General features: G+C 38.1%; 38 non-coding genes across 38 annotated transcripts; all 38 read left to right on the top strand.

Moving 5' to 3' along the window:
- Nucleotides 1-3173: 3173 nt before the first annotated feature.
- On the top strand, nucleotides 3174-3261 carry AC3HAE_036152 (transfer RNA tyrosine (anticodon GUA)). Its single transcript is given in 2 exon segments — nucleotides 3174-3210; nucleotides 3226-3261. It is a non-coding gene; the product is annotated as a tRNA-Tyr (tRNA).
- Nucleotides 3262-4033: 772 nt separating this feature from the next.
- AC3HAE_036151 (transfer RNA tyrosine (anticodon GUA)) lies at nucleotides 4034-4121 on the top strand. The gene is given in 2 exon segments: nucleotides 4034-4070; nucleotides 4086-4121. It is a non-coding gene; the product is annotated as a tRNA-Tyr (tRNA).
- Nucleotides 4122-4463: 342 nt separating this feature from the next.
- AC3HAE_036150 (transfer RNA tyrosine (anticodon GUA)) lies at nucleotides 4464-4551 on the top strand. Its single transcript is given in 2 exon segments — nucleotides 4464-4500; nucleotides 4516-4551. It is a non-coding gene; the product is annotated as a tRNA-Tyr (tRNA).
- A 209-nt stretch (nucleotides 4552-4760) lies between these two features.
- Nucleotides 4761-4848, top strand: AC3HAE_036149 (transfer RNA tyrosine (anticodon GUA)). Its single transcript is given in 2 exon segments — nucleotides 4761-4797; nucleotides 4813-4848. It is a non-coding gene; the product is annotated as a tRNA-Tyr (tRNA).
- A 342-nt stretch (nucleotides 4849-5190) lies between these two features.
- On the top strand, nucleotides 5191-5278 carry AC3HAE_036147 (transfer RNA tyrosine (anticodon GUA)). Its single transcript is given in 2 exon segments — nucleotides 5191-5227; nucleotides 5243-5278. It is a non-coding gene; the product is annotated as a tRNA-Tyr (tRNA).
- A 342-nt stretch (nucleotides 5279-5620) lies between these two features.
- Nucleotides 5621-5708, top strand: AC3HAE_036145 (transfer RNA tyrosine (anticodon GUA)). Its single transcript is given in 2 exon segments — nucleotides 5621-5657; nucleotides 5673-5708. It is a non-coding gene; the product is annotated as a tRNA-Tyr (tRNA).
- Nucleotides 5709-6214: 506 nt separating this feature from the next.
- On the top strand, nucleotides 6215-6302 carry AC3HAE_036144 (transfer RNA tyrosine (anticodon GUA)). The gene is given in 2 exon segments: nucleotides 6215-6251; nucleotides 6267-6302. It is a non-coding gene; the product is annotated as a tRNA-Tyr (tRNA).
- Nucleotides 6303-6644: 342 nt separating this feature from the next.
- On the top strand, nucleotides 6645-6732 carry AC3HAE_036143 (transfer RNA tyrosine (anticodon GUA)). Its single transcript is given in 2 exon segments — nucleotides 6645-6681; nucleotides 6697-6732. It is a non-coding gene; the product is annotated as a tRNA-Tyr (tRNA).
- Nucleotides 6733-6941: 209 nt separating this feature from the next.
- On the top strand, nucleotides 6942-7029 carry AC3HAE_036142 (transfer RNA tyrosine (anticodon GUA)). Its single transcript is given in 2 exon segments — nucleotides 6942-6978; nucleotides 6994-7029. It is a non-coding gene; the product is annotated as a tRNA-Tyr (tRNA).
- A 342-nt stretch (nucleotides 7030-7371) lies between these two features.
- Nucleotides 7372-7459, top strand: AC3HAE_036141 (transfer RNA tyrosine (anticodon GUA)). The gene is given in 2 exon segments: nucleotides 7372-7408; nucleotides 7424-7459. It is a non-coding gene; the product is annotated as a tRNA-Tyr (tRNA).
- Nucleotides 7460-7668: 209 nt separating this feature from the next.
- AC3HAE_036140 (transfer RNA tyrosine (anticodon GUA)) lies at nucleotides 7669-7756 on the top strand. The gene is given in 2 exon segments: nucleotides 7669-7705; nucleotides 7721-7756. It is a non-coding gene; the product is annotated as a tRNA-Tyr (tRNA).
- A 209-nt stretch (nucleotides 7757-7965) lies between these two features.
- Nucleotides 7966-8053, top strand: AC3HAE_036139 (transfer RNA tyrosine (anticodon GUA)). Its single transcript is given in 2 exon segments — nucleotides 7966-8002; nucleotides 8018-8053. It is a non-coding gene; the product is annotated as a tRNA-Tyr (tRNA).
- Nucleotides 8054-8262: 209 nt separating this feature from the next.
- AC3HAE_036138 (transfer RNA tyrosine (anticodon GUA)) lies at nucleotides 8263-8350 on the top strand. The gene is given in 2 exon segments: nucleotides 8263-8299; nucleotides 8315-8350. It is a non-coding gene; the product is annotated as a tRNA-Tyr (tRNA).
- A 342-nt stretch (nucleotides 8351-8692) lies between these two features.
- Nucleotides 8693-8780, top strand: AC3HAE_036136 (transfer RNA tyrosine (anticodon GUA)). The gene is given in 2 exon segments: nucleotides 8693-8729; nucleotides 8745-8780. It is a non-coding gene; the product is annotated as a tRNA-Tyr (tRNA).
- Nucleotides 8781-8989: 209 nt separating this feature from the next.
- On the top strand, nucleotides 8990-9077 carry AC3HAE_036135 (transfer RNA tyrosine (anticodon GUA)). Its single transcript is given in 2 exon segments — nucleotides 8990-9026; nucleotides 9042-9077. It is a non-coding gene; the product is annotated as a tRNA-Tyr (tRNA).
- A 1137-nt stretch (nucleotides 9078-10214) lies between these two features.
- AC3HAE_036133 (transfer RNA tyrosine (anticodon GUA)) lies at nucleotides 10215-10302 on the top strand. Its single transcript is given in 2 exon segments — nucleotides 10215-10251; nucleotides 10267-10302. It is a non-coding gene; the product is annotated as a tRNA-Tyr (tRNA).
- Nucleotides 10303-10644: 342 nt separating this feature from the next.
- AC3HAE_036132 (transfer RNA tyrosine (anticodon GUA)) lies at nucleotides 10645-10732 on the top strand. Its single transcript is given in 2 exon segments — nucleotides 10645-10681; nucleotides 10697-10732. It is a non-coding gene; the product is annotated as a tRNA-Tyr (tRNA).
- Nucleotides 10733-10941: 209 nt separating this feature from the next.
- On the top strand, nucleotides 10942-11029 carry AC3HAE_036131 (transfer RNA tyrosine (anticodon GUA)). Its single transcript is given in 2 exon segments — nucleotides 10942-10978; nucleotides 10994-11029. It is a non-coding gene; the product is annotated as a tRNA-Tyr (tRNA).
- Nucleotides 11030-11654: 625 nt separating this feature from the next.
- On the top strand, nucleotides 11655-11742 carry AC3HAE_036130 (transfer RNA tyrosine (anticodon GUA)). The gene is given in 2 exon segments: nucleotides 11655-11691; nucleotides 11707-11742. It is a non-coding gene; the product is annotated as a tRNA-Tyr (tRNA).
- A 772-nt stretch (nucleotides 11743-12514) lies between these two features.
- On the top strand, nucleotides 12515-12602 carry AC3HAE_036129 (transfer RNA tyrosine (anticodon GUA)). The gene is given in 2 exon segments: nucleotides 12515-12551; nucleotides 12567-12602. It is a non-coding gene; the product is annotated as a tRNA-Tyr (tRNA).
- Nucleotides 12603-12810: 208 nt separating this feature from the next.
- Nucleotides 12811-12898, top strand: AC3HAE_036128 (transfer RNA tyrosine (anticodon GUA)). The gene is given in 2 exon segments: nucleotides 12811-12847; nucleotides 12863-12898. It is a non-coding gene; the product is annotated as a tRNA-Tyr (tRNA).
- Nucleotides 12899-13240: 342 nt separating this feature from the next.
- On the top strand, nucleotides 13241-13328 carry AC3HAE_036127 (transfer RNA tyrosine (anticodon GUA)). The gene is given in 2 exon segments: nucleotides 13241-13277; nucleotides 13293-13328. It is a non-coding gene; the product is annotated as a tRNA-Tyr (tRNA).
- Nucleotides 13329-13536: 208 nt separating this feature from the next.
- On the top strand, nucleotides 13537-13624 carry AC3HAE_036125 (transfer RNA tyrosine (anticodon GUA)). Its single transcript is given in 2 exon segments — nucleotides 13537-13573; nucleotides 13589-13624. It is a non-coding gene; the product is annotated as a tRNA-Tyr (tRNA).
- Nucleotides 13625-14263: 639 nt separating this feature from the next.
- AC3HAE_036124 (transfer RNA tyrosine (anticodon GUA)) lies at nucleotides 14264-14351 on the top strand. Its single transcript is given in 2 exon segments — nucleotides 14264-14300; nucleotides 14316-14351. It is a non-coding gene; the product is annotated as a tRNA-Tyr (tRNA).
- A 203-nt stretch (nucleotides 14352-14554) lies between these two features.
- AC3HAE_036123 (transfer RNA tyrosine (anticodon GUA)) lies at nucleotides 14555-14642 on the top strand. The gene is given in 2 exon segments: nucleotides 14555-14591; nucleotides 14607-14642. It is a non-coding gene; the product is annotated as a tRNA-Tyr (tRNA).
- Nucleotides 14643-14984: 342 nt separating this feature from the next.
- AC3HAE_036121 (transfer RNA tyrosine (anticodon GUA)) lies at nucleotides 14985-15072 on the top strand. The gene is given in 2 exon segments: nucleotides 14985-15021; nucleotides 15037-15072. It is a non-coding gene; the product is annotated as a tRNA-Tyr (tRNA).
- Nucleotides 15073-15280: 208 nt separating this feature from the next.
- Nucleotides 15281-15368, top strand: AC3HAE_036120 (transfer RNA tyrosine (anticodon GUA)). Its single transcript is given in 2 exon segments — nucleotides 15281-15317; nucleotides 15333-15368. It is a non-coding gene; the product is annotated as a tRNA-Tyr (tRNA).
- Nucleotides 15369-15993: 625 nt separating this feature from the next.
- AC3HAE_036119 (transfer RNA tyrosine (anticodon GUA)) lies at nucleotides 15994-16081 on the top strand. Its single transcript is given in 2 exon segments — nucleotides 15994-16030; nucleotides 16046-16081. It is a non-coding gene; the product is annotated as a tRNA-Tyr (tRNA).
- A 639-nt stretch (nucleotides 16082-16720) lies between these two features.
- Nucleotides 16721-16808, top strand: AC3HAE_036118 (transfer RNA tyrosine (anticodon GUA)). The gene is given in 2 exon segments: nucleotides 16721-16757; nucleotides 16773-16808. It is a non-coding gene; the product is annotated as a tRNA-Tyr (tRNA).
- A 342-nt stretch (nucleotides 16809-17150) lies between these two features.
- On the top strand, nucleotides 17151-17238 carry AC3HAE_036117 (transfer RNA tyrosine (anticodon GUA)). Its single transcript is given in 2 exon segments — nucleotides 17151-17187; nucleotides 17203-17238. It is a non-coding gene; the product is annotated as a tRNA-Tyr (tRNA).
- Nucleotides 17239-17580: 342 nt separating this feature from the next.
- On the top strand, nucleotides 17581-17668 carry AC3HAE_036116 (transfer RNA tyrosine (anticodon GUA)). Its single transcript is given in 2 exon segments — nucleotides 17581-17617; nucleotides 17633-17668. It is a non-coding gene; the product is annotated as a tRNA-Tyr (tRNA).
- Nucleotides 17669-17877: 209 nt separating this feature from the next.
- AC3HAE_036114 (transfer RNA tyrosine (anticodon GUA)) lies at nucleotides 17878-17965 on the top strand. The gene is given in 2 exon segments: nucleotides 17878-17914; nucleotides 17930-17965. It is a non-coding gene; the product is annotated as a tRNA-Tyr (tRNA).
- A 209-nt stretch (nucleotides 17966-18174) lies between these two features.
- On the top strand, nucleotides 18175-18262 carry AC3HAE_036113 (transfer RNA tyrosine (anticodon GUA)). Its single transcript is given in 2 exon segments — nucleotides 18175-18211; nucleotides 18227-18262. It is a non-coding gene; the product is annotated as a tRNA-Tyr (tRNA).
- Nucleotides 18263-18604: 342 nt separating this feature from the next.
- AC3HAE_036112 (transfer RNA tyrosine (anticodon GUA)) lies at nucleotides 18605-18692 on the top strand. Its single transcript is given in 2 exon segments — nucleotides 18605-18641; nucleotides 18657-18692. It is a non-coding gene; the product is annotated as a tRNA-Tyr (tRNA).
- Nucleotides 18693-18901: 209 nt separating this feature from the next.
- Nucleotides 18902-18989, top strand: AC3HAE_036111 (transfer RNA tyrosine (anticodon GUA)). Its single transcript is given in 2 exon segments — nucleotides 18902-18938; nucleotides 18954-18989. It is a non-coding gene; the product is annotated as a tRNA-Tyr (tRNA).
- A 772-nt stretch (nucleotides 18990-19761) lies between these two features.
- On the top strand, nucleotides 19762-19849 carry AC3HAE_036109 (transfer RNA tyrosine (anticodon GUA)). The gene is given in 2 exon segments: nucleotides 19762-19798; nucleotides 19814-19849. It is a non-coding gene; the product is annotated as a tRNA-Tyr (tRNA).
- A 208-nt stretch (nucleotides 19850-20057) lies between these two features.
- AC3HAE_036108 (transfer RNA tyrosine (anticodon GUA)) lies at nucleotides 20058-20145 on the top strand. Its single transcript is given in 2 exon segments — nucleotides 20058-20094; nucleotides 20110-20145. It is a non-coding gene; the product is annotated as a tRNA-Tyr (tRNA).
- A 342-nt stretch (nucleotides 20146-20487) lies between these two features.
- AC3HAE_036107 (transfer RNA tyrosine (anticodon GUA)) lies at nucleotides 20488-20575 on the top strand. The gene is given in 2 exon segments: nucleotides 20488-20524; nucleotides 20540-20575. It is a non-coding gene; the product is annotated as a tRNA-Tyr (tRNA).
- The last annotated feature ends 144 nt before the right edge of the window (nucleotides 20576-20719 follow it).

Raw genomic sequence — 20719 nt, 5'->3', positions numbered from 1 at the left:
TATGGTATTGTATTGTCCTTTGTTTATATGTATTTATTCACCATGGCTAGGTGCAACTGCAAACTGAATTGCCCATTGGGATCAATAAAGTTTTCTCTCTCTCTCTCTCTCTCAAAACTACTTTGAGGAATTATCTTTGGGGTAAGAAATGGCAAGTAATGAATTATAGCTGCTGCGCAGCAATGGGTCTGGTCCGGGCTAATTTTGGCAAATTCTGAGCAACAAACAGGAAGACAGGACAGTTGACCTTATAATGTTCAATTTGCACCAGTTGAGGATTGAACCCACAACCTCTGGAACCAAAGACCATTGTCTATCGCACTGAGCTAATTGGCAATTGGCATTTCAACAGTGGCTTCACAAATTGAGTAAGCCATTCACTGTCGTGCAGGCAGATTTGAAACCACAGTAAAAAGAAAAATCAGTTTTTGAGGTAAAATTCTGATATGTATTTGTCAAACATCTACTATGAGTCTAAGATGTTAGGAGCCTTCGCACATGGTCCAGTCCAAGCTATTTGGATTTTTAAATTTAGAGGCTTGCTGTGATGCCACCATCAGTACAACTGTCATGTGTTTCATGTTGAGGACATCTGACATTTTGATCTGTCATCATCATCACCACCCTTGCTGGGTCTCGAACTCACAATTCAGAACATTTTGTTGTTTTGTTTCGGAGTGCCAGCCCATAATGATTTTTTGAAAAAGGGGTGCCATTCCGAACCTGAAAAAAAGTCAGCCTTTGAAGGGATTACGGTAGTGGGACCTCTACCTCTACCTCTTGTTGTGGTAGTATAGTGGTTAGCGTGTCTGCCTCTGGCGCAGGGGAGCAGGGTTTGATCCCCGGAGGGGACGACTTCTTTCATTTAGTTTTTTAGCCTCTACCTGCCTCTTTTTACTAAACTTAACCAACTCCTTTCTACATTGCCTAAACCCAAGCAAAGCGGAAATTCGGAATGACGGACCTTCAGAAATCTTCGGATTGGCGGACCGTCGGAATGGCAGCCCTTCGGAATGGGGATCGCTCCCCATACAAGAATGGGACATGAGTTATTCAGTTATGGAGCAAATCAATCATTTTTAATAACAAATCCCCAACATCTCCATGCTGTCAAGATACAATTTATGTCAGACTTTTGTTTGATAACAGAATTGCTGATATTTTGACTTGCTGTATACAGCAACCTGGACAGCGACTCCTTGAGTCTATTCAAGAAGCTACACACAAATTATCTTTACCAGCCAGTTAGCACAGTGGTTTAGAAGCTGGTTCTTGGTGCCACAGGTTGTTCAAAACCCAGTTAGAATGAAGTTGATACCTCATCAAAATACCAGATGGCCTCATTTAGAAATATAAATTCTTCTTGATGGAGACAGCACACCTCTGAATAAAAAAAAAAGAGAATCCAGGACACAATTGTATTCATAGGTTGTTTTCTTTTTCTGAGAAAATCATCATGAATGAAAACTCACCAAACTCTGCACACAAAAGACAATAGTCCTGATGGTGGCGCTACAGCAAATGTCTAAATTTTAAAACTTTGAAAATTCATACGAAATCAACCATATGCGACAGCTTCACAACTTCCATTTAACTGTAGCCCCAACACTGGAGAAAGCTATGTACATTTTTTTTCCTTCACTCTGTTTTTTCAAAGACCAATTATCCTTTTCCAGCTTTTCAGACTCATAATGATTATTACTATCCTGTCTTCCTATTCCCGTTTGTTGCTCAATTGCCAAATTTTGCCCGGAACCGACCCATCGCTGCGCAGCACCTATAATTGTATTTCTTATTTGGAGGCTTGCTGTGATGTCACTATGAGGACTTCTGGCATTTTTATGTTTCATTATCATCATCACCCTTGCTGGGTCTTGAACCCACATCCCCTCTCACCACAAACCAGCGCTTAACTCAGTGAGCTAATTATCTGGAAGTGAGACATGGTGTGTGTCTTCTCAAATAGACTCAAGGAGTCAGTGTCCGGACAGCTGTTGTAAAGGCAAATTTAAAAAATGGTCAAAATTTCAGAAATTAAGTCATCTAAACAAAAATCTGATAATACATAAATTGCATCTTGACAGCATGGAAATGTTGGTGATTTGTTTTTAATGATAAGTGTTTTGCTTCATAAGAGAAAATATGATGTTTAAAAATTCCACTCTCACATTGGCTGCAGTTGTTCCCATGAGAGCAGAATTCAAAATGTTCTCAAAAATTCAGTTTTTGAGATAAAATTCTGATATTTGCCAAACTTCATCAACCATGACTCCAGAATATTCTCAATTTTTTTCAGGAAGATTGAAAATGTATTTATCAAGAATTTGATGGTATACGTTTACAGTACTGTTTACAGTCATACGTTTTCATGCACTGTAGGATCAATTTTTGCTTAATCAAAAATCCGAGAAACAAGTTTTGTTGAGGACGGTCTGGAGATGCTCTGTACCAAGTTTGGTGACAATTGAGCAAAAATTGTGGGAGGAGATACATTTTAAAAGTTTTACAGTTATTGAAAAAAACAGAGTGATGGACTTCATAATTTGTAATGAGTTTAAGTGGACAAAAGTTTCAGCAGTATTGAGGCTACATTGTGGTGAAGTTTCAACACTGTAGCATCTACCGTTGGTTTGGTAGGAATTTTTTACGTTTTTAAATTTAAACGCTTATTGTGCCCCCCCTAGGAGGGGGGGGCACATGTCCTTGGAGTTGAGTGAATCTGGCATGGGACTGGACCTTTGTGCAAAGTTTGGTGAGTTTTCACCCATGGGAAGTATGACTTCCTTGGAAGAAGAAAGAAGAAAGAATTCCTAGGAATACAATAGGTTCCCGGCAGCTTAGCTGCCCGGACCCTAAATACAATAGGTTCCCGGCAGCTTAGCTGCCCGGACCCTAATTAGAGAAATTCGTTGTCAGTTCATTTAGAAGATATGCTCTCCATTACCTAGCATGAATCAACTTTCGATAGGTCATTTGATAGAGCGGAAGACTGCAGTAAAAAGAGTCTGAAATCCTTAGGTTGATGGTTCAACTCGGGCTCAAATAAATTTTATGGAAATGCAAAACCACTTTGAGGAATTTTCATTGTGGGAAGAAATGGCAAATAATGAATTAAAGAAATTTGTTCTTGGTTAATTTAGTAGATATTCTCTCCATTACATATAACTTCAAATCCTTCGATAGCTCAGTTGGTAGAGCTGAGGACTGTAGTAAAAAGAGTCTGAAATCTTTAGGTCGCTGGTTCAACTCCGGCTCGAAGGAGTTTTATAGAAGTGCAAAACTACTTTGAGGAATTATCTTTGGGGGAAGAAATGGCAAGTATTGAATTAGAGATATTCGTTGTCAATTCATTTAGAAGATATTCTCTCCATTACCTAGCATCAGTCAACTTTCCATAGGGCATTTGGTAGAGCGGAAGACTGTAGTAAATAGAGTCTGAAATCCTTAGGTTGATGGTTCAACTCGGGCTCAAATAAATTTTATGGAAATGCAAAACCACTTTGAGGAATTTTCATTGTGGGAAGAAATGGCAAATAATGAATTAAAGAAATTTGTTCTTGGTTCATTTAGTAGATATTCTCTCCATTACATATTACTTCAGGTTATTTGATAGCTCAGTTGGTAGAGAGGAGGACTGTAGTTGAAAGAGTCTGAAATCCTTAGGTCGCTGGTTCAACTCCGGCTCGAAGGAGTTTTATAGAAGTGCAAAACTACTTTGAGGAATTATCTTTGGGGGAAGAAATGGCAAGTAATGAATTAGAGAAATTCATTGTCAGTTCATTTAGAAGATATGCTCTCCATTACCTAGCATGAGTCAACTTTCGATAGGTCATTTGATAGAGCGGAACACTCCAGTAAAAAGAGTCTGAAATCCTTAGGTTGATGGTTCAACTCGGGCTCAAATAAATTTTATGGAAATGCAAAACCACTTTGAGGAATTTTCATTGTGGGAAGAAATGGCAAATAATGAATTAAATAAATTTGTTCTTGGTTCATTTAGTAGATATTCTCTCCATTACTAATTATTTCAGACCCTTCGATAGCTCAGTTGGTAGAGCGGAGGACTGTAGTAAAAAGAGTCTGAAATCCTTAGGTCGCTGGTTCAACTCCGGCTCGAAGGATTTTTATAGAAGTGCAAAACTACTTTGAGGAATTATCTTTGGGGGAAGAAATGGCAAGTAATGAATTAGAGAAATTCGTTGTCAGTTCATTTAGAAGATATGCTCTCCATTACCTAGCATGAGTCAACTTTCGATAGGTCATTTGATAGAGCGGAAGACTGCAGTAAAAAGAGTCTGAAACCCTTAGGTTCATGGTTCAACTCGGGCTCAAATAAATTTTATGGAAATGCAAAACCACTTTGAGGAATTTTCATTGTGGGAAGAAATGGCAAATAATGAATTAAAGAAATTTGTTCTTGGTTCATTTAGTAGATATTCTCTCCATTACATATTACTTCAGACCCTTCGATAGCTCAGTTGGTAGAGCGGAGGACTGTAGTAAAAAGAGTCTGAAATCCTTAGGGCGCTGGTTCAACTCCGGCTCGAAGGAGGTTTATAGAAGTGCAAAACTACTTTGAGGAATTATCTTTGGGGGAAGAAATGGCAAGTAATGAATTAGAGATATTCGTTGACAATTCATTTAGAAGATATTCTCTCCATTACCTAGCATCAGTCAACTTTCCATAGGGCATTTGGTAGAGCGGAAGACTGTAGTTAATAGAGTCTGAAATATTCTTTCCATTACATATAACTTCTGACCCTTCGATAGCTCAGTTGGTAGAGCGGAGGACTGTAGTAAAAAGAGTCTGAAATCCTTAGGTCGCTGGTTCAACTCCAGCTCGAAGGAGTTTTATAGAAGTGCAAAACTACTTTGAGGAATTATCTTTGGGGGAAGAAATGGCAAGTAATGAATTAGAGAAATTCGTTGTCCGTTCATTTAGAAGATATGCTCTCCATTACCTAGCATGAGTCAACTTTCGATAGGTCATTTGATAGAGCGGAAGACTGCAGTAAAAAGAGTCTGAAATCCTTAGGTTGATGGTTCAACTCGGGCTCAAATAAATTTTATGGAAATGCAAAACCACTTTGAGGAATTTTCATTGTGGGAAGAAATGGCAAATAATGAATTAAAGAAATTTGTTCTTGGTTCATTTAGTAGATATTCTCTCCATTACATATTACTTCAGACCCTTCGATAGCTCAGTTGGTAGAGCGGAGGACTGTAGTAAAAAGAGTCTGATATCCTTAGGTCGCTGGTTCAACTCCGGCTCGAAGGAGTTTTATAGAAGTGCAAAACTACTTTGAGGAATTATCTTTGGGGGAAGAAATGGCAAGTAATGAATTAGAGATATTCGTTGTCAATTCATTTAGAAGATATTCTCTCCATTACCTAGCATGAGTCAACTTTCGATAGGTCATTTGATAGAGCGGAAGACTGCAGTAAAAAGAGTCTGAAATCCTTAGGTTGATGGTTCAACTCGGGCTCAAATAAATTTTATGGAAATGCAAAACCACTTTGAGGAATTTTCATTGTGGGAAGAAATGGCAAATAATGAATTAAAGAAATTTGTTCTTGGTTCATTTAGTAGATATTCTCTCCATTACATATTACTTCAGACCCTTCGATAGCTCAGTTGGTAGAGCGGAGGACTGTAGTAACAAGAGTCTGAAATCCTTAGGTCGCTGGTTCAACTCCGGCTCGAAGGAGTTTTATAGAAGTGCAAAACTACTTTGAGGAATTATCTTTGGGGGAAGAAATGGCAAGTAATGAATTAGAGATATTCGTTGTCAATTCATTTAGAAGATCTTCTCTCCATTACCTAGCATCAGTCAACTTTCCATAGGGCATTTGGTAGAGCGGAAGACTGTAGTAAATAGAGTCTGAAATATTCTTTCCATTACATATAACTTCAGACCCTTCGATAGCTCAGTTGGTAGAGCGGAGGACTGTAGTAAAAAGAGTCTGAAATCCTTAAGTCGCTGGTTCAACACCCGCTCGAAGGAGTTTTATAGAAGTGCAAAACTACTTTGAGGAATTATCTTTGGGGGAAGAAATGGCAAGTAATGAATTAGAGATATTCGTTGTCAATTCATTTAGAAGATATTCTCTCCATTACCTAGCATCAGTCAACTTTCCATAGGGCATTTGGTAGAGCGGAAGACTGTAGTAAATAGAGTCTGAAATATTCTTTCCATTACATATAAATTCTGATCCTTTGATAGCTCAGTTGGTAGAGCGGAGGACTGTAGTAAAAAGAGTCTGAAATCCTTAGGTCGCTGGTTCAACTCCGGCTCGAAGGAGTTTTATAGAAGTGCAAAACTACTTTGAGGAATTATCTTTGGGGGAAGAAATGGCAAGTAATGAATTAGAGAAATTCGTTGTCCGTTCATTTAGAAGATATGCTCTCCATTACCTAGCATGAGTCAACTTTCGATAGGTCATTTGATAGAGCGGAAGACTGCAGTAAAAAGACTCTGAAATCCTTAGGTTGATGGTTCAACTCGGGCTCAAATAAATTTTATGGAAATGCAAAACCACTTTGAGGAATTTTCATTGTGGGAAGAAATGGCAAATAATGAATTAAAGAAATTTGTTCTTGGTTCATTTAGTAGATATTCTCTCCATTACATTCTACTTCAGACCCTTCGATAGCTCAGTTGGTAGAGCGGAGGACTGTAGTAAAAAGAGTCTGAAATCCTTAGGTCGCTGGTTCAACTCCGGCTCGAAGGAGTTTTATAGAAGTGCAAAACTACTTTGAGGAATTATCTTTGGGGGAAGAAATGGCAAGTAATGAATTAGAGATATTCGTTGTCAATTCATTTAGAAGATATTCTCTCCATTACCTAGCATCAGTCAACTTTCCATAGGGCATTTGGTATAGCGGAAGACTGTAGTAAATAGAGTCTGAAATATTCTTTCCATTACATATAACTTCTGACCCTTCGATAGCTCAGTTGGTAGAGCGGAGGACTGTAGTAAAAAGAGTCTGAAATCCTTAGGTCGCTGGTTCAACTCCGGCTCGAAGGAGTTTTATAGAAGTGCAAAACTACTTTGAGGAATTATCTTTGGGGGAAGAAATGGCAAGTAATGAATTAGAGAAATTCGTTGTCCGTTCATTTAGAAGATATGCTCTCCATTACCTAGCATGAGTCAACTTTCGATAGGTCATTTGATAGAGCGGAAGACTGCAGTAAAAAGAGTCTGAAATCCTTAGGTTGATGGTTCAACTCGGGCTCAAATAAATTTTATGGAAATGCAAAACCACTTTGAGGAATTTTCATTGTGGGAAGAAATGGCAAATAATGAATTAGAGAAATTTGTTCTCGGTTCATTTAGTAGATATTCTCTCCGATACATATTACTTCAGACCCTTCGATAGCTCAGTTGGTAGAGCGGAGGACTGTAGTTAAACGCGTCTGAAATCCTTAGGTCGCTGGTTCAACTCCGGCTCGAAGGAGTTTTATAGAAGTGCAAAACTACTTTGAGGAATTATCTTTGGGGGAAGAAATGGCAAGTAATGAATTAGAGATATTCGTTGTCAATTCATTTAGAAGATATTCTCTCCATTACCTAGCATCAGTCAACTTTCCATAGGGCATTTGGTAGAGCGGAAGACTGTAGTAAATGGAGTCTGAAATATTCTTTCCATTACATATAAATTCTGACCCTTCGATAGCTCAGTTGGTAGAGCGGAGGACTGTAGTAAAAAGAGTCTGAAATCCTTAGGTCGCTGGTTCAACTCCGGCTCGAAGGAGTTTAATAGAAGTGCAAAACTACTTTGAGGAATTATCTTTGGGGGAAGAAATGGCAAGTAATGAATTAGAGATATTCGTTGTCAATTCATTTAGAAGATATTCTCTCCATTACCTAGCATCAGTTAACTTTCCATAGGGCATTTGGTAGAGCGGAAGACTGTAGTAAATAGAGTCTGAAATATTCTTTCCATTACATATAACTTCTGACCCTTCGATAGCTCAGTTGGTAGAGCGGAGGACTGTAGTAAAAAGAGTCTGAAATCCTTAGGTTGCTGGTTCAACTCCGGCTCGAAGGAGTTTTATAGAAGTGCAAAACTACTTTGAGGAATCATCTTTGGGGGAAGAAATGGCAAGTAATGAATTAGAGATATTCGTTGTCAATTCATTTAGAAGATATTCTCTCCATTACCTAGCATCAGTCAACTTTCCATAGGGCATTTGGTAGAGAGGAAGACTGTAGTAAATAGAGTCTGAAATATTCTTTCAATTACATAAAACTGCTGACCCTTCGATAGCTCAGTTGGTAGAGCGGAGGACTGTAGTAAAAAGAGTCTAAAATCCTTAGGTCGCTGGTTCAACTCCGGCTCGAAGGAGTTTTATAGAAGTGCAAAACTACTTTGAGGAATTATCTTTGGGGGAAGAAATGGCAAGTAATGAATTAGAGAAATTCGTTGTCCGTTCATTCAGAAGATATGCTCTCCATTACCTAGCATGAGTCAACTTTCGATAGGTCATTTGATAGAGCGGAAGACTGCAGTAAAAAGAGTCTGAAATCCTTAGGTTGATGGTTCAACTCGGGCTCAAATAAATTTTATGGAAATGCAAAACCACTTTGAGGAATTTTCATTGTGGGAAGAAATGGCAAATAATGAATTAAAGAAATTTGTTCTTGGTTCATTTAGTAGATATTCTCTCCATTACATATTACTTCAGACCCTTCGATAGCTCAGTTGGTAGAGTGGAGGACTGTAGTAAAAAGAGTCTGAAATCCTTAGGTCGCTGGTTCAACTCCGGCTCGAAGGAGTTTTATAGAAGTGCAAAACTACTTTGAGGAATTATCTTTGGGGGAAGAAATGGCAAGTAATGAATTAGAGATATTCGTTGTCAATTCATTTAGAAGATATTCTCTCCATTACCTAGCATCAGTCAACTTTCCATAGGGCATTTGGTAGAGCGGAAGACTGTAGTAAATAGAGTCTGAAATATTCTTTCCATTACATATAACTTCTGACCCTTCGATAGCTCAGTTGGTAGAGCGGAGGACTGTAGTAAAAAGAGTCTGAAATCCTTAGGTCGCTGGTTCAACTCCGGCTCGAAGGAGTTTTATAGAAGTGCAAAACTACTTTGAGGAATTATCTTTGGGGGAAGAAATGGCAAGTAATGAATTAGAGAAATTCGTTGTCCGTTCATTTAGAAGATATGCTCTCCATTACCTAGCATGAGTCAACTTTCGATAGGTCATTTGATAGAGCGGAAGACTGCAGTAAAAAGAGTCTGAAATCCTTAGGTCGCTGGTTCAACTCCGGCTCGAAGGAGTTTTATAGAAGTGCAAAACTACTTTGAGGAATTATCTTTGGGGGAAGAAATGGCAAGTAATGAATTAGAGATATTCGTTGTCAATTCATTTAGAAGATATTCTCTCCATTACCTAGCATCAGTCAACTTTCCATAGGGCATTTGGTAGAGCGGAAGACTGTAGTAAATAGAGTCTGAAATATTCTTTCAATTACATATAACTTCTGACCCTTCGATAGCTCAGTAGGTAGAGCGGAGGACTGTAGTAAAAAGAGTCTGAAATCTTTAGGTCGCTGGTTCAACTCCGGCTCGAAGGAGTTTTATAGAAGTGCAAAACTACTTTGAGGAATTATCTTTGGGGGAAGAAATGGCAAGTAATGAATTAGAGAAATTCGTTGTCCGTTCATTTAGAAGATATGCTCTCCATTACCTAGCATGAGTCAACTTTCGATAGGTCATTTGATAGAGCGGAAGACTGCAGTAAAAAGAGTCTGAAATCCTTAGGTTGATGGTTCAACTCGGGCTCAAATAACTTTTATGGAAATGCAAAACCACTTTGAGGAATTTTCATTGTGGGAAGAAATGGCAAATAATGAATTAAAGAAATTTGTTCTTGGTTCATTTAGTAGATATTCTCTCCATTACATATTACTTCAGACCCTTCGATAGCTCAGTTGGTAGCGCGGAGGACTGTAGTAAAAGGAGTCTGAAATCCTTAGGTCGGCTCGAAGGAGTTTTATAGAAGTGCAAAACTACTTTGAGGAATTATCTTTGGGGGAAGAAATGGCAAGTAATGAATTAGAGATATTCGTTGTCAATTCATTTAGAAGATATTCTCTCCATTACCTAGCATCAGTCAACTTTCCATAGGGCATTTGGTAGAGCGGAAGACTGTAGTAAATAGAGTCTGAAATATTCTTTCCATTACATTTAACTTCTGACCCTTCGATAGCTCAGTTGGTAGAGCGGAGGACTGTAGTAAAAAGAGTCTGAAATCCTTAGGTCGCTGGTTCAACTCCGGCTCGAAGGAGATTTATAGAAGTGCAAAACTACTTTGAGGAATCATCTTTGGGGGAAGAAATGGCAAGTAATGAATTGGAGAAATTCGTTGTCAGTTCATTTAGAAGATATGCTCTCCATTACCTAGCATGAGTCAACTTTCGATAGGTCATTTGATAGAGCGGAAGACTGCAGTAAAAAGAGTCTGAAATCCTTAGGTTGATGGTTCAACTCGGGCTCAAATAAATTTTATGGAAATGCAAAACCACTTTGAGGAATTTTCATTGTGGGAAGAAATGGCAAATAATGAATTAAAGAAATTTGTTCTTGGTTCATTTAGTAGATATTCTCTCCATTACATATTACTTCAGACTCTTCGATAGCTCAGTTGGTAGAGCGGAGGACTGTAGTAAAAAGAGTCTGAAATCCTTAGGTCGCTGGTTCAACTCCGGCTCGAAGGAGTTATATAGAAGTGCAAAACTACTTTGAGGAATTATCTTTGGGGGAAGAAATGGCAAGTAATGAATTAGAGATATTCGTTGTCAATTCATTTAGAAGATATTCTCTCCATTACCTAGCATCAGTCAACTTTCCATAGGGCATTTGGTAGAGAGGAAGACTGTAGTAAATAGAGTCTGAAATATTCTTTCAATTACATATAACTTCTGACCCTTCGATAGCTCAGTTGGTAGAGCGGAGGACTGTAGTAAAAAGAGTCTGCAATCCTTAGGTCGCTGGTTCAACTCCGGCTCGAAGGAGTTTTATAGAAGTGCAAAACTACTTTGAGGAATTATCTTTGGGGGAAGAAATGGCAAGTAATGAATTAGAGATATTCGTTGTCCGTTCATTTAGAAGATATGCTCTCCATTACCTAGCATGAGTCAACTTTCGATAGGTCATTTGATAGAGCGGAAGACTGCAGTAAAAAGAGACTGAAATCCTTAGGTTGATGGTTCAACTCGGGCTCAAATAAATTTTATGGAAATGCAAAACCACTTTGAGGAATTTTCATTGTGGGAAGAAATGGCAAATAATGAATTAAAGAAATTTGTTCTTGGTTCATTTAGTAGATATTCTCTCCATTACATATTACTTCAGACCCTTCGATAGCTCAGTTGGTAGCGCGGAGGACTGTAGTAAAAGGAGTCTGAAATCCTTAGGTCGGCTCGAAGGAGTTTTATAGAAGTGCAAAACTACTTTGAGGAATTATCTTTGGGGGAAGAAATGGCAAGTAATGAATTAGAGATATTCGTTGTCAATTCATTTAGAAGATATTCTCTCCATTACCTAGCATCAGTCAACTTTCCATAGGGCATTTGGTAGAGCGGAAGACTGTAGTAAATAGAGTCTGAAATATTCTTTCCATTACATTTAACTTCTGACCCTTCGATAGCTCAGTTGGTAGAGCGGAGGACTGTAGTAAAAAGAGTCTGAAATCCTTAGGTCGCTGGTTCAACTCCGGCTCGAAGGAGTTTTATAGAAGTGCAAAACTACTTTGAGGAATCATCTTTGGGGGAAGAAATGGCAAGTAATGAATTGGAGAAATTCGTTGTCAGTTCATTTAGAAGATATGCTCTCCATTACCTAGCATGAGTCAACTTTCGATAGGTCATTTGATAGAGCGGAAGACTGCAGTAAAAAGAGTCTGAAATCCTTAGGTTGATGGTTCAACTCGGGCTCAAATAAATTTTATGGAAATGCAAAACCACTTTGAGGAATTTTCATTGTGGGAAGAAATGGCAAATAATGAATTTAAGAAATTTGTTCTTGGTTCATTTAGTAGATATTCTCTCCATTACATATTACATCAGACCCTTCGATAGCTCAGTTGGTAGAGGGGAGGACTGTAGTAAAAAGAGTCTGAAATCCTTAGGTTGCTGGTTCAACTCCGGCTCAAAGGAGTTTTATAGTAGTGCAAAACTACTTTGAGGAATCATCTTTGGGGGAAGAAATGGCAAGTAATGAATTAGAGAAATTCGTTGTCCGTTCATTTAGAAGATATGCTCTCCATTACCTAGCATGAGTCAACTTTCGATAGGTCATTTGATAGAGCGGAAGACTGCAGTAAAAAGAGTCTGAAATCCTTAGGTTGATGGTTCAACTCGGGCTCAAATAAATTTTATGGAAATGCAAAACCACTTTGAGGAATTTTCATTGTGGGAAGAAATGGCAAATAATGAATTAAATAAATTTGTTCTTGGTTCATTTAGTAGATATTCTCTCCATTACATATTACTGCAGACCCTTCGATAGCTCAGTTGGTAGAGCGGAGGACTGTAGTAAAAAGAGTCTGAAATCCTTAGGTCGCTGGTTCAACTCCGGCTCGAAGGAGTTTTATAGAAGTGCAAAACTACTTTGAGGAATTATCTTTGTAATGTAATGAATTAGAGATATTCGTTGTCAATTCAATGTCAATTCATTTAGAAGATATTCTCTCCATTACCTAGCATCAGTCAACTTTCCATAGGGCATTTGGTAGAGCGGAAGACTGTAGTAAATGGAGTCTGAAATATTCTTTCCATTACATATAAATTCTGACCCTTCGATAGCTCAGTTGGTAGAGCGGAGGACTGTAGTAAAAAGAGTCTGAAATCCTTAGGTCGCTGGTTCAACTCCGGCTCGAAGGAATTTTATAGAAGTGCAAAACTACTTTGAGGAATTATCTTTGGGGGAAGAAATGGCAAGTAATGAATTAGAGAAATTCGTTGTCCGTTCATTTAGAAGATATGCTCTCCATTACCTAGCATGAGTCAACTTTCGATAGGTCATTTGATAGAGCGGAAGACTGCAGTAAAAAGAGTCTGAAATCCTTAGGTTGATGGTTCAACTCGGGCTCAAATAAATTTTATGGAAATGCAAAACCACTTTGAGGAATTTTCATTGTGGGAAGAAATGGCAAATAATGAATTAAATAAATTTGTTCTTGGTTCATTTAGTAGATATTCTCTCCATTACATATTACTGCAGACCCTTCGATAGCTCAGTTGGTAGAGCGGAGGACTGTAGTAAAAAGAGTCTGAAATCCTTAGGTCGCTGGTTCAACTCCGGCTCGAAGGAGTTTTATAGAAGTGCAAAACTACTTTGAGGAATTATCTTTGTAATGTAATGAATTAGAGATATTCGTTGTCAATTCAATGTCAATTCATTTAGAAGATATTCTCTCCATTACCTTGCATCAGTCAACTTTCCATAGGGCATTTGGTAGAGCGGAAGACTGTAGTAAATAGAGTCTGAAATATTCTTTCAATTACAAATAACTGCTGACCCTTCGATAGCTCAGTTGGTAGAGCGGAGGACTGTAGTAAAAAGAGTCTGAAATCCTTAGGTCGCTGGTTCAACTCCGGCTCGAAGGAGTTTTATAGAAGTGCAAAACTACTTTGAGGAATTATCTTTGGGGGAAGAAATGGCAAGTAATGAATTAGAGAAATTCGTTGTCAATTCATTTAGAAGATATTCTCTCCATTACCTAGCATCAGTCAACTTTCCATAGGGCATTTGGTAGAGCGGAAGACTGTAGTAAATAGAGTCTGAAATATTCTTTCCATTACATATACTTTCTGACCCTTCGATAGCTCAGTTGGTAGAGCGGAGGACTGTAGTAGAAAGCGTCTGAAATCCTTAGGTTGCTGGTTCAACTCCGGCTCAATGGAGTTTTATAGTAGTGCAAAACTACTTTGAGGAATCATCTTTGGGGGAAGAAATGGCAAGTAATGAATTAGAGAAATTCGTTGTCCGTTCATTTAGAAGATATGCTCTCCATTACCTAGCATGAGTCAACTTTCGATAGGTCATTTGATAGAGCGGAAGACTGCAGTAAAAAGAGTCTGAAATCCTTAGGTTGATGGTTCAACTCGGGCTCAAATAAATTTTATGGAAATGCAAAACCACTTTGAGGAATTTTCATTGTGGGAAGAAATGGCAAATAATGAATTAAATAAATTTGTTCTTGGTTCATTTAGTAGATATTCTCTCCATTACATATTACTGCAGACCCTTCGATAGCTCAGTTGGTAGAGCGGAGGACTGTAGTAAAAAGAGTCTGAAATCCTTAGGTCGCTGGTTCAACTCCGGCTCGAAGGAGTTTTATAGAAGTGCAAAACTACTTTGAGGAATTATCTTTGTAATGAATTAGAGATATTCGTTGTCAATTCAATGTCAATTCATTTAGAAGATATTCTCTCCATTACCTTGCATCAGTCAACTTTCCATAGGGCATTTGGTAGAGCGGAAGACTGTAGTAAATAGAGTCTGAAATATTCTTTCAATTACATATAACTGCTGACCCTTCGATAGCTCAGTTGGTAGAGCGGAGGACTGTAGTAAAAAGAGTCTGAAATCCTTAGGTCGCTGGTTCAACTCCGGCTCGAAGGAGTTTTATAGAAGTGCAAAACTACTTTGAGGAATTATCTTTGGGGGAAGAAATGGCAAGTAATGAATTAGAGATATTCGTTGTCAATTCATTTAGAAGATATTCTCTCCATTACCTAGCATCAGTCAACTTTCCATAGGGCATTTGGTAGAGCGGAACACTCCAGTAAAAAGAGTCTGAAATCCTTAGGTTGATGGTTCAACTCGGGCTCAAATAAATTTTATGGAAATGCAAAACCACTTTGAGGAATTTTCATTGTGGGAAGAAATGGCAAATAATGAATTAAATAAATTTGTTCTTGGTTCATTTAGTAGATATTCTCTCCATTACTGATTACTTCAGACCCTTCGATAGCTCAGTTGGTAGAGCGGAGGACTGTAGTAAAAAGAGTCTGAAATCCTTAGGTCGCTGGTTCAACTCCGGCTCGAAGGAGTTTTATAGAAGTGCAAAACTACTTTGAGGAATTATCTTTGTAATGTAATGAATTAGAGATATTCGTTGTCAATTCAATGTCAATTCATTTAGAAGATATTCTCTCCATTACCTAGCATCAGTCAACTTTCCATAGGGCATTTGGTAGAGCGGAAGACTGTAGTAAATAGAGTCTGAAATATTCTTTCCATTACATATAACTGCTGACCCTTCGATAGCTCAGTTGGTAGAGCGGAGGACTGTAGTAAAAAGAGTCTGAAATCCTTAGGTCGCTGGTTCAACTCCGGCTCGAAGGAATTTTATAGAAGTGCAAAACTACTTTGAGGAATCATCTTTGGGGGAAGAAATGGCAAGTAATGAATTAGAGAAATTCGTTGTCCGTTCATTTAGAAGATATGCTCTCCATTACCTAGCATGAGTCAACTTTCGATAGGTCATTTGATAGAGCGGAAGACTGCAGTAAAAAGAGTCTGAAATCCTTAGGTTGATGGTTCAACTCGGGCTCAAATAAATTTTATGGAAATGCAAAACCACTTTGAGGAATTTTCATTGTGGGAAGAAATGGCAAATAATGAATTAAAGAAATTTGTTCTTGGTTCATTTAGTAGATATTCTCTCCATTACATATTACTTCAGACCCTTCGATAGCTCAGTTGGTAGCGCGGAGGACTGTAGTAAAAGGAGTCTGAAATCCTTAGGTCGGCTCGAAGGAGTTTTATAGAAGTGCAAAACTACTTTGAGGAATTATCTTTGGGGGAAGAAATGGCAAGTAATGAATTAGAGATATTCGTTGTCAATTCATTTAGAAGATATTCTCTCCATTACCTAGCATCAGTCAACTTTCCATAGGGCATTTGGTAGAGCGGAAGACTGTAGTAAATAGAGTCTGAAATATTCTTTCCATTACATTTAACTTCTGACCCTTCGATAGCTCAGTTGGTAGAGCGGAGGACTGTAGTAAAAAGAGTCTGAAATCCTTAGGTCGCTGGTTCAACTCCGGCTCGAAGGAGTTTTATAGAAGTGCAAAACTACTTTGAGGAATTATCTTTGGGGGAAGAAATGGCAAGTAATGAATTAGAGAAATTCGTTGTCAGTTCATTTAGAAGATATGCTCTCCATTACCTAGCATGAGTCAACTTTCGATAGGTCATTTGATAGAGCGGAAGACTGCAGTAAAAAGAGTCTGAAATCCTTAGGTTGATGGTTCAACTCGGGCTCAAATAAATTTTATGGAAATGCAAAACCACTTTGAGGAATTTTCATTGTGGGAAGAAATGGCAAATAATGAATTAAAGAAATTTGTTCTTGGTTCATTTAGTAGATATTCTCTCCATTACATATTACTTCAGACCCTTCGATAGCTCAGTTGGTAGAGCGGAGGACTGTATTAAAAAGAGTCTGAAATCCTTAGGTCGCTGGTTCAACTCCGGCTCAAAGGAGATTTATAGAAGTGCAAAACTACTTTGAGGAATTATCTTTGGGGGAAGAAATGGCAAGTAATGAATTAGAGATATTCGTTGTCAATTCATTTAGAAGATATTCTCTCCATTACCTAGCATCAGTCAACTTTCCATAGGGCATTTGGTAGAGCGGAAGACTGTAGTAAATAGAGTCTGAAATATTCTTTCTATTACATTTAACTTCTGACCCTTCGATAGCTCAGTTGGTAGAGCGGAGGACTGTAGTAAAAAGAGTCTGAAATCCTTAGGTCGCTGGTTCAACTCCGGCTCGAAGGAGTTTTATAGAAGTGCAAAACTACTTTGAGGAATTATCTTTGGGGGAAGAAATGGCAAGTAATGAATTAGAGAAATTCGTTGTCTGTTCATTTAGAAGATATGCTCTCCATTACCTAGCATGAGTCAACTTTCGATAGGTCATTTGATAGAGCGGAAGACTGCAGTAAAAAGAGTCTGAAATCCTTAGGTTGATGGTTCAACTCGGGCTCAAATAAATTTTATGGAAATGCAAAACCACTTTGAGGAATTTTCATTGTGGGAAGAAATGGCAAATAATGAATTAAAGAAATTTGTTCTTGGTTCATTTAGTAGATATTCTCTCCATTACATATTACTTCAGACCCTTCGATAGCTCAGTTGGTAGAGCGGAGGACTGTAGTAAAAAGAGTCTGAAATCCTTAGGTCGCTGGTTCAACTCCGGCTCGAAGGAGTTTTATAGAAGTGCAAAACTACTTTGAGGAATTATCTTTGGGGGAAGAAATGGCAAGTAATGAATTAGAGATATTCGTTGTCAATTCATTTAGAAGATATTCTCTCCATTACCTAGCACGAGTCAACTTTCGATAGGTCATTTGATAGAGCGGAAGACTGCAGTAAAAAGAGTCTGAAATCCTTAGGTTGATGGTTCAACTCTGGCTCAAATAAATTTTATGGAAATGCAAAACCACTTTGAGGAATTTTCATTGTGGGAAGAAATGGCAAATAATGAATTAAAGAAATTTGTTCTTGGTTCATTTAGTAGATATTCTCTCCATTACATATTACTTCAGACCCTTCGATAGCTCAGTTGGTAGAGCGGAGGACTGTAGTAAAAAGAGTCTGAAATCCTTAGGTCGCTGGTTCAACTCCGGCTCGAAGGAGTTTTATAGAAGTGCAAAACTACTTTGAGGAATTATCTTTGGGGGAAGAAATGGCAAGTAATGAATTAGAGATATTCGTTGTCAATTCATTTAGAAGATATTCTCTCCATTACCTAGCATCAGTTAACTTTCCATAGGGCATTTGGTAGAGCGGAAGACTGTAGTAAATAGAGTCTGAAATATTCTTTCCATTACATATAACTTCTGACCCTTCGATAGCTCAGTTGGTAGAGCGGAGGACTGTAGTAAAAAGAGTCTGAAATCCTTAGGTTGCTGGTTCAACTCCGGCTCGAAGGAGTTTTATAGAAGTGCAAAACTACTTTGAGGAATCATCTTTGGGGGAAGAAATGGCAAGTAATGAATTAGAGATATTCGTTGTCAATTCATTTAGAAGATATTCTCTCCATTACCTAGCATCAGTCAACTTTCCATAGGGCATTTGGTAGAGAGGAAGACTGTAGTAAATAGAGTCTGAAATATTCTTTCAATTACATAAAACTGCTGACCCTTCGATAGCTCAGTTGGTAGAGCGGAGGACTGTAGTAAAAAGAGTCTAAAATCCTTAGGTCGCTGGTTCAACTCCGGCTCGAAGGAGTTTTATAGAAGTGCAAAACTACTTTGAGGAATTATCTTTGGGGGAAGAAATGGCAAGTAATGAATTAGAGAAATTCGTTGTCCGTTCATTTAGAAGATATGCTCTCCATTACCTAGCATGAGTCAACTTTCGATAGGTCATTTGATAGAGCGGAAGACTGCAGTAAAAAGAGTCTGAAATCCTTAGGTTGATGGTTCAACTCGGGCTCAAATAAATTTTATGGAAATGCAAAACCACTTTGAGGAATTTTCATTGTGGGAAGAAATGGCAAATAATGAATTAAAGAAATTTGTTCTTGGTTCATTTAGTAGATATTCTCTCCATTACATATTACTTCAGACCCTTCGATAGCTCAGTTGGTAGAGTGGAGGACTGTAGTAAAAAGAGTCTGAAATCCTTAGGTCGCTGGTTCAACTCCGGCTCGAAGGAGTTTTATAGAAGTGCAAAACTACTTTGAGGAATTATCTTTGGGGGAAGAAATGGCAAGTAATGAATTAGAGATATTCGTTGTCAATTCATTTAGAAGATATTCTCTCCATTACCTAGCATCAGTCAACTTTCCATAGGGCATTTGGTAGAGCGGAAGACTGTAGTAAATAGAGTCTGAAATATTCTTTCCATTACATATAACTTCTGACCCTTCGATAGCTCAGTTGGTAGAGCGGAGGACTGTAGTAAAAAGAGTCTGAAATCCTTAGGTCGCTGGTTCAACTCCGGCTCGAAGGAGTTTTATAGAAGTGCAAAACTACTTTGAGGAATTATCTTTGGGGGAAGAAATGGCAAGTAATGAATTAGAGAAATTCGTTGTCCGTTCATTTAGAAGATATGCTCTCCATTACCTAGCATGAGTCAACTTTCGATAGGTCATTTGATAGAGCGGAAGACTGCAGTAAAAAGAGTCTGAAATCCTTAGGTTGATGGTTCAACTCGGGCTCAAATAAATTTTATGGAAATGCAAAACCACTTTGAGGAATTTTCATTGTGGGAAGAAATGGCAAATAATGAATTTAAGAAATTTGTTCTTGGTTCATTTAGTAGATATTCTCTCCATTACATATTACATCAGACCCTTCGATAGCTCAGTTGGTAGAGGGGAGGACTGTAGTAAAAAGAGTCTGAAATCCTTAGGTTGCTGGTTCAACTCCGGCTCAAAGGAGTTTTATAGTAGTGCAAAACTACTTTGAGGAATCATCTTTGGGGGAAGAAATGGCAAGTAATGAATTAGAGAAATTCGTTGTCCGTTCATTTAGAAGATATGCTCTCCATTACCTAGCATGAGTCAACTTTCGATAGGTCATTTGATAGAGCGGAAGACTGCAGTAAAAAGAGTCTGAAATCCTTAGGTTGATGGTTCAACTCGGGCTCAAATAAATTTTATGGAAATGCAAAACCACTTTGAGGAATTTTCATTGTGGGAAGAAATGGCAAATAATGAATTAAATAAATTTGTTCTTGGTTCATTTAGTAGATATTCTCTCCATTACATATTACTGCAGACCCTTCGATAGCTCAGTTGGTAGAGCGGAGGACTGTAGTAAAAAGAGTCTGAAATCCTTAGGTCGCTGGTTCAACTCCGGCTCGAAGGAGTTTTATAGAAGTGCAAAACTACTTTGAGGAATTATCTTTGTAATGTAATGAATTAGAGATATTCGTTGTCAATTCAATGTCAATTCATTTAGAAGATATTCTCTCCATTACCTAGCATCAGTCAACTTTCCATAGGGCATTTGGTAGAGCGGAAGACTGTAGTAAATGGAGTCTGAAATATTCTTTCCATTACATATAAATTCTGACCCTTCGATAGCTCAGTTGGTAGAGCGGAGGACTGTAGTAAAAAGAGTCTGAAATCCTTAGGTCGCTGGTTCAACTCCGGCTCGAAGGAATTTTATAGAAGTGCAAAACTACTTTGAGGAATTATCTTTGGGGGAAGAAATGGCAAGTAATGAATTAGAGAAATTCGTTGTCCGTTCATTTAGAAGATATGCTCTCCATTACCTAGCATGAGTCAACTTTCGATAGGTCATTTGATAGAGCGGAAGACTGCAGTAAAAAGAGTCTGAAATCCTTAGGTTGATGGTTCAACTCGGGCTCAAATAAATTTTATGGAAATGCAAAACCACTTTGAGGAATTTTCATTGTGGGAAGAAATGGCAAATAATGAATTAAATAAATTTGTTCTTGGTTCATTTAGTAGATATTCTCTCCATTACATATTACTGCAGACCCTTCGATAGCTCAGTTGGTAGAGCGGAGGACTGTAGTAAAAAGAGTCTGAAATCCTTAGGTCGCTGGTTCAACTCCGGCTCGAAGGAGTTTTATAGAAGTGCAAAACTACTTTGAGGAATTATCTTTGTAATGTAATGAATTAGAGATATTCGTTGTCAATTCAATGTCAATTCATTTAGAAGATATTCTCTCCATTACCTTGCATCAGTCAACTTTCCATAGGGCATTTG

Source organism: Micromesistius poutassou (genome assembly GCF_964030765.1).
Source record: "Micromesistius poutassou genome assembly, chromosome: 20".
Taxonomy (NCBI): Eukaryota; Metazoa; Chordata; class Actinopteri; order Gadiformes; family Gadidae; genus Micromesistius; species Micromesistius poutassou.
Note: the sequence above shows the minus strand (reverse complement) of the source record. Positions and strands in the feature narration are given on the sequence as shown.